Below are 8,364 nucleotides of genomic sequence, written 5' to 3'. Positions count from 1 at the left end.
GTGTGTGTGTGTGTGTGTGTGTGTGTGCGTGTGTCTGTCATAACCTTGCCCTTCCTTCCCCCGGTAGAGCCTCCTGTCCCAGGAATGTTCTATCCCTATTAAAGATGTTTTCAGGATGCCCACACTGAACAATAAGACTTATTTTAGATACCTTTCTTGCGCACTTAAACGTACACTTACACGAACAAGTGGAAATATTCAACTCACATGCACTCAAAACCATGTGATAGCATTATTTTTGCATTTTGTTGTGCTCATCTCACAAGGTCTGGAGAGAGAACACGATTGCAGTTTGAACAAAGAATCTTTTGTGTGCGTTTGAGGCTGTGAGAGCTGACCAGATGTTGCATCATGTCTCTTTCCCATCTACATGTTGTCCAGTTTAGTTTGTTTATCTATTGTCTTATGTATCTTATTGCTATAGAGAGGAAAAGCATTAGATATTTCTTAAAACTGCTTTGCATAGGCTTTGTATCTGACATATACAATTTTTTTGTAGCATTATCATCTTCAGAAAAGAGAAACAACAAGCAAAAAGGTGACTGAAAGAGATTTAAGATTAGAAGATAAATGTGGAGGTGATGGGGATCACGGGAAATGAAAGACAAAAGTGTAAAGTCTCGTTTAACAATGTTATGACTGTAAATGTTCCTAAACCAGCCCCAGTATTAAATGGCCTCCTTTGGTTGATGCGTGTGGAACCATCATCTACTTTAATCCTTTCTAATGCCATGACTAGTCTTCTGCTGATTGAATGAAACCTTCACTAATCAAATCACTTAAGTTCAGCAAGACCAGCGTCACACTGGCCACAACTTTAGCTCCAGTAGTCAGTGCCTGTGTTGGCATGCTCTGTTGTGTAATGCCATATGTAAGCTAAATAAAAGGCGCTAGGCTAGTGAAGATTATGAAGATGTTTAAGTACATGTATGCATGGATGTGTGCAAGTCAGTTTTGACCAAGCTTTGAGTGTGGCTGACACAACAATGCGTTCGTCTACAGACATAGTTGCATCGTATTTGCATTGGCATGGTTTTATCATCGGATCTCTCCCTCCAGCTGTAGAGTTGAACATTCTTCACTAAGCTTCAGTCTTTCTCTAAGGGAGCTTATATTATGAGCCAGTAAAACTGTATACGGTATGTGCGGGACATGACAGGGTTGTGGCTCTGATAACATAAATTAATTTCTCCTCAGGGTATCATGAACATATAACATGATGCTGCGTCTCCATCAGATTTTAGAAAACAGTTTAGGGGATCTTTTTAACTCTTGCTGCTACTGCCAAAGACTGTTCAGTAGTCTGACTTAATGCTGAACTCTGAAAGCAGCCGTTTCCCACGCAAGTTGTGGCAGTCTTACACCATACATTTCAGTCATGTTACCCTGGCTTTCACAAGAATTTGGTCAGGTCATGTCTGTCATCACCGGGTGAATGGGTTTGCTTTGGCATCACAACTGCGGCAGTAACGCAACTCCTGCCTTTATTTGTGGCCAGAGACACAGCATTACAAACATCAGGGATAGCAGCGGGGCCCAGTGGTTAAAAGGACTATCTCTCAAGCAAAGAACTTGGTTTCAAGCCCCCTGTGTTGGCAAGCACCCAACATGCTGAAGTAGCTTTAAGCAACTGACGCTAAACCCCTCAACTGCTCTTTAAATGACCCTGACCTCTGTCCTCACTGCGGGAAAAAAATCTAATTAATAGAAAATTATACCTAATGTTTGAGTTACAAAAGAAGAAATTAGAAATGATTTAGACTAAAACTAAAGAAATGTATGTTGATGGATAATCACAGTCTGGAATCCATTGGGGTGCAAAAGTTTGGGCACCCGAGATAAAAATTTATATTATGTTATATGTGTGTAAAGATATCAAGAAAAGATAGAAAAATCTCCAAAAGGCATCAAATGACAGATTAGACATTCGTATAATATGTCACAAAAAGTTAGATTTTATTTCCATCATTTATACTTTCAAGATAACAGAAAACCAAAAAATGACGTCTGCAAGAGTTGGGCACCCTGCAGAGTTAAGACCTTGTACTGCCCCCTTTGGCAAGTATCAAGGCTTGGAAACGCTTCTTGCAGCCAGCCAAGAGTCTTTTAATTCTTATTTGAGGTATCTTTGCCCATTCTTCCCTCCAAAAGTCTTCCAGTTATTTAAGATTTCTGGGCTGTCTGTCACACACTACTCTTTTAAAGTTTATCCATAGATTTTCAATTTGGGTTGAGGTCAGGAGATTGTGAAGGCCATGGCAAAACCTTCAGTTTCATTTACGCCTCTTCATGTAATCCACTGTGGATTTTGAGGTGTGTTTGGGATCATTATCCTTTCGTAGAAGGTATCCTCTCTTTAACTTCAGCTTTTTCACAGATGTCATCAAGTTAGCGTCCAAAATTTCCTAAAATTTTATTGAATCCCTTTTTCCTTTTACACGTGAAATGTTCCTTTTGCCACTGGCTGCAATACAACCCCAAAGCATGATTGATTTCCCTCCCATGCTTAACAGTTGGACAGAGGTTCTTTTCATTAAATGATGTGCCCTTTCTTCTCCAAACGTACTTTTGCTCATTCCGGGCAAAAAGTTGTATTTTTACCTCATTGGTCCACAGAACTTGTTTCCACAATGCATCAGGCTTGTCTATCTGTTCATTTGCAAACTTCAAACGCAGATTTTTGATGTGAGGACATAGAAGAGGTTTTCTTCTGATGACTCTTTCATGAAGACCATGTTTGTACGAGTATCTCTTTATAGTAGAATGGTGTACCACAACTCCAGTGTCTGCCAGGTCTTTCTGGATGCATCGTGCAGTCAAACATGGGTTTGGACTTGCTTTTCTCACAATCCTGCGAGCTGTTCTGTCTGATATTTTTCTTGGTCTTCCAAATCTTGCTTTAACTTCCACTGTTTCTGAGGACTGCCATTTCTTAATTACATTCTAAAAAGAGGATATTGGCATCTGAAAACGCTTTATCTTCTTATAGCCTTTTCCTGGTTTGTGAGCGTCAACTATTTTCAGTATCAGTTTTCTAGACAACTGCTTAGAAGAACCCATGGTGCTGATTGTTGGGGCAAGGTCAAATGAGTCTGGGCATTTAAAACCTTAAGGTTGACATCACCTGGTCTTTCCCGAAGATGATTGAGAACAATCCATGACACTGTCAGGTCTCAGCTTTCCAAAGGGGGCGGTGCATGCAAGAAACTCTGCAGGGTGGCCAAACTTTTGCAGACGCCAGTTTTTGTTTTCTGTTATCTTGAAAGAGTAAATGATGGAAATAAAATCTAACTTTTTGTGACATATTATACGAATGTCTAATCTGTCATTTTATGCTTTATTGGAGATTTTTCCATCTTTTTTTGGCTTCTTTATGCACATTAATACAAATTTTTACCTCAAATGAACTGCCATGAAATTCTGCAAAGACATTCATGGTCCCCAGAGGAAGAATCATAATGCCTTTAGTGATCTCCTGACTTTTCATCTTGCACCACTGTTTTTTTAGTGAACTGTCTCAACAACGATCAAATGAGTTGCCATACAATTTGGCACAGATGTTAATGCCACATTTTGGAGATCCCCTGTCTTTTCCTCTAGCAACATCATCAGGAGAATAACATTTATGTTTTTGATATCTAATACATGTCTGGAACTAATGCTGTGATGGCATTGTCAAACCTTTTCCCTCCATCCTCCTTGCTTGAACGAGGTGGTTGCTTATTGAGATAATTCAGAATTATTGATGTTGAACAACACTGTCCCTCACATTTTTACAATTGGTTGTCTTTTAATAGCCAGTCTGTGCTTAGTGGTTTGATAATACAGTATTTTACTATGCATTATTTATTTTAATTGTGTCACTTATTGCTTAAAGAGAGTTTTAATAGCTGATGAAAAAAGTTAAAAGTATATTTTAGACATTTATTTATTTTTAAATCCATGACTACAGTACATATGCGGTAGAAGTTTCACAAAAACTAAATGAAGGCTCTGAGTCACACACTCTCTGAGTTTAAGACTCATACCTCCCTCTCTGTCTGTGGTCAGCTGATGAACTTCTGCACGCAATGGTCTGCTGACCCACTGCAATCAGATCAGGTGCATGTGTGAGTAATGAAGATTTACAGGACATTTTGAGTTTCTGCCGAGCAGTAAATGTTTTCAATGGCGTGGCAATGTAATGACTCAATTTGTAATTTCTCAGGGAACATACTCTCCTTTGGTTACTCCCTTACTTACTTACTTACTCACGTACGCTTGGACTTAACCATATAGTGTTTTAACATAGACATAAAGTAAAATAAAGTATAGCAGCTTGACTTTTAGGTCTACTTCCTGTTGCCACTGGGGGCGTTATGACTTTGAGCCAATATCGGACTGTATATGTCATCAGGGTTGGACTCTGATAAATCCTAAAAAGTTTTGAGCCAATTGGACAATGTAGCCCTCAAGTTACACCCACTTCCTATTTCAATGGCAAAATTAACAAAATGGCTGCCCTGCTACGACCATGCCCTATGACGAAAAACTTTTCTTTGAATATCGGTTCATCTCTAAGGTCTTACGATGGCACAGACCAAATTTGAAGTTGATCAAAGGAAATCTCTAGGAGGAGTTTGTTAAAGTACGACATGTGGAAATGGCCAAAATCACACAAATTTCGAACTTTCTATTAAAAATGGCGGACTTCCTGTTGGGTTTAGGGTATGGCTCCAATAGCTTTTATGTACATGCTGCATACATGTACCACGTTTTGTGAGTCAACGTTACACGTGCTGCAGGGGCTCAATTTCCTTTAAATTTGTAGGGGGCCCTAGCGAGCCATTTTTGTTCGCCTATTCCCAAAACCCTTAAAATACGTACATTTTCACCAGGATTGATGCAACCGCCAATTGTCATGAGTTTTTTGCGAGCATGTTAAACCCTTCAAAAAGGCAATTCATTTGCCCTAGTAATAATAATAATTCTTCGCGGCTCGGGCCCTAATTACCTGATTAATGCAGTATTTTCACAACGTCTCCAAGCCATTTCTCACCGCAGAAAGCTGCTCCCTGCCTGGCTAAAGCACATAAAGTTAGCCTGAAGATACAAGGCGTCTGTCCCGACTACCGTTAGTGTTCGGAGCCGCAGCGCTGAAAAACGTAATACTAATCTACAACAGCAATCTGTGTCTGATATAACGTAATTTACAACACCAACACACAGTCCTCGTCTTGTCCACCACTCTCTCACCTGTACTACTGTAACTGACTGTGAAACCCAAGTTTTCCCAAACTTGCGATCTTAAAGATGCTGGTGGGTCCTCTTGTGGGTCGCCATCACTCGCCATACTCGTCCTTCGTGCTGCTTTCTCTAACTCACTCACTGGACCATCGACCTGACAAAAAAAAGTGCATACATAAGTGGAGCTTGGCTACATAGGAACCAAACAGAACTTCAGATCTAAGCCTGACTATCTAACCGTAGTTCCGCATTAAATTAAAGGTCCCATGACATGGTGCTCTTTGGATGCTTTTATATAGACCTTAGTGGTCCCCTAATACTGTATCTGAAGTCTCTTTTATATATAATTTTTCCCAAAATTCAGTTTTGGTGCAGAATTACAGCCACTAGAATAAGTCTAACAATGAGCTTTCCTTAGGACGTGCCATTTCTGAGTCTGTAGCTTTTGAGGAGGAAAGGGGGGGGGGGCTAGGGCAAGGTGGTGGCTTGGGGTGTGGCCTTGACCAACTGCCACTTTGCTCCTTTGAAAGCCATGAGGTCTCTTTCTCTCGTGGGTGGGCCAAGTTCTTTGGGCGGCCAAAGCAGAAAAAAGGGGAGGGAACCTTGCCCCTTATGACCTCATGAGGGGCAATATTCCAGATCGGCCCATCTGAGCTTTCATTTTCTCAAAGGCAGGGAAGGATACCCAGGGCTCGATTTACACCCATCACCATTTCTAGCCACTGGGGGACCATAGGCAGGCTGGGAGAACTCATAATAATGTTAAAAAAACTCAAAGTGAAATTTTCAATGTATGTATTTATATACATATGCCAGGTTCTGTTTTATTGGATCAATTCCATGACTTTATTTAGAAAGAACTTTGGGTGAAAACTTTGGGGATTCCCAGGACTAAATATTAGACGTCTATCAGTCATTCTGAGGCTTTCTGTCTGCCTGTATACACTTTCTGTGTGGTAGAAAGAGAGCGAGAGAGACACGACGGTGTCATGCCAGTGATGGGCCATGGGGGGGTGGGGAGGTGCGCCACTAACTGAGGCTTTATGGTGGCACTCCAGTGTGGTGAAATTGAGTTTGGCCTGTCTGCAGAGCTAATCAGCTCTGTCTGGCTTGAAACCCGACCACTGACAGACATGAAAGACAACTGAGGCGGTATTAGACCAGGATGGGAAGTCACCACCAACCAGCCTTCAACTGCTGACATTGTTAGTCTACAATGGAAGCCTCTACAAACTCTACATTGGAAGCCAATGGAAGCCAACTACAAACAGTGGTTTGTAGTTGCTGCTAATCATTTCCACTACTTTGCAGGACAATCTAAGAATTGGCTGTTAAATGAATATCTACAGCAATTTAGTACAAATTTGACACCATTTTGAGTAGAATACTAATAGAACTATTGACTAATATTAACTAATGAAACATTACTTTTCTTCAGTTTAAGCTATTTTCTAGTTAATGTTTAACTCTGTTTAAGAGATAAGTGTCAGTAATCAATAGTTTTCATGTGTTTTGCACAAACCAAGGCACTTCTAAGCACCATCTACAATTTCAATTCATTGATAGGAATATCGGACTTGTAGTAGCTTTTTAATAGAGTAACTCTTGCCAAAATACAACCTAGGTTCTTTTTGTGAATATACCCGGGTCAATCTTTTTAAAAGCGAAAATAAAGCGACAGAAAGGCCACTTTTAAGATTAACCGTATTTTAGTTTTTTGGTCAAATGGCCTTTTGAATGGCAGTGGTAGGGGCTTTATTAAAATAGCATCAAAATCACTATTTTTAAAACACTAAGAAGGCTCGACACACCATGAGACTTTGCTCAAAGCATCACCAGGGGCATGAACTCAGCATTGAGAACATTGTTTGTATTCACAGAGTTCACTAAAGAGAGAGGTTTTGAACGACTTACTTTGGCTGTTGGTGTTTCCGCTCGCTGGCATCTCACGAGTCAAAAAGTGTATTCAATTTATCTATCAAATGATTTTTCATCACACGCTATATTCGTTTGTGTGCTGTACTGTGTTTTCCATAGTACAAGTAGTAGTTACTTGCCATTCATTTTCTGTGGTGCAAAACCACAATATTGCCACTGAAATCTTTTCCCTTTATGATTTTTTTTTTAAAAGTTTTTTTTTTAAATCATTTTTCTTCCAGGTTTTATTCCCTGCTGTCAAACTACATCAACCTCTTAGTCCAGTCATTACATTACATTCATTTGTAGGTTTCGTATTATCTTTTGCCACAATGGTTCGTAAATGATAAAACTTCCCAGAATGCATTAAAAAGATGGTGGCCATCACTACCCCTGCACCCCCAATCTATGAATAAAATACGATTGTTTTTTACAGTCAGTGGGTCGTGTTACTGTGGAAAAGATCTGCTCTGGCTTAAGACAACAAGTTTGCTGCCTGTGTTAGCTTGTATGAGTGTGAGCATTTGTTGAATGTATGTGTGTGTGTGTGTGTGTGTGTTTGTGTGTTTGCGTACAGCCTGATAGGTTTAGGGGCCCATAAACCTCTTGGTCAAGTGGACCTGACCCTGGTGCAGATTATTGTGTTTAACCTCTGACCCCATACACACTGTGCTTGTGTGTATGTGTTTGTTTATAGGCATGCAGATGTCTGTCCATGACCCTTCAATCCAATATGTCGTGGCTCCAAGCTAACCCCCCCCCCTCTTTCTCTCTCTCTATGTGTGTCTGTGTGTGTGTGTGTGTGTGTGTGTGTGCGTGTTGCTATAAGCTGCATAGGAGACCAATAACCCTGTACGTTGCTACCTCTCACCCGCCTCTCGTGGAGAGAAAAAGAGGGAATTCAGGGAAGGGAAATCGGAGAGGGGTGTCTTTAACTTGTTAGAAAGTTAAAGAACAAGTATACAAACAAATAGAAATAGAAAACTTAGAAAATAGAAAAGGGAGATTAAACAGCAGGAAATTGAAGCTTGCTATCTCCCTTTCTTTCACATGTGCTCATCACATAAACAAACATGCATCATCGTCACACACACACACACACACACACACATATACATTTTTGTGCACCCAGTAAGACCTCAGAGTTATACTGCTCCCCAGATGGCTGCAAGGCTTCAGCATGAGACTGGAGGAAAAAGTCAAGCAGTGAAGTTAAAAAAA

General features: G+C 40.3%; 1 protein-coding gene across 3 annotated transcripts in view; it reads left to right on the top strand.

Moving 5' to 3' along the window:
- Positions 1–8,364, top strand: part of LOC117957011 (growth factor receptor-bound protein 10-like) — a 62,186-nt gene that overhangs the window by 21,236 nt on the left and 32,586 nt on the right. The window lies entirely within an intron of this gene.

The sequence above is a fragment of the Etheostoma cragini genome, chromosome 14 (genome assembly GCF_013103735.1).
Source record: "Etheostoma cragini isolate CJK2018 chromosome 14, CSU_Ecrag_1.0, whole genome shotgun sequence".
NCBI classification, from domain to species: domain Eukaryota; kingdom Metazoa; phylum Chordata; class Actinopteri; order Perciformes; family Percidae; genus Etheostoma; species Etheostoma cragini.
The sequence above is the reverse complement of the archived record's forward strand: the minus strand, read 5'-3'. Positions and strand labels throughout refer to the sequence as shown.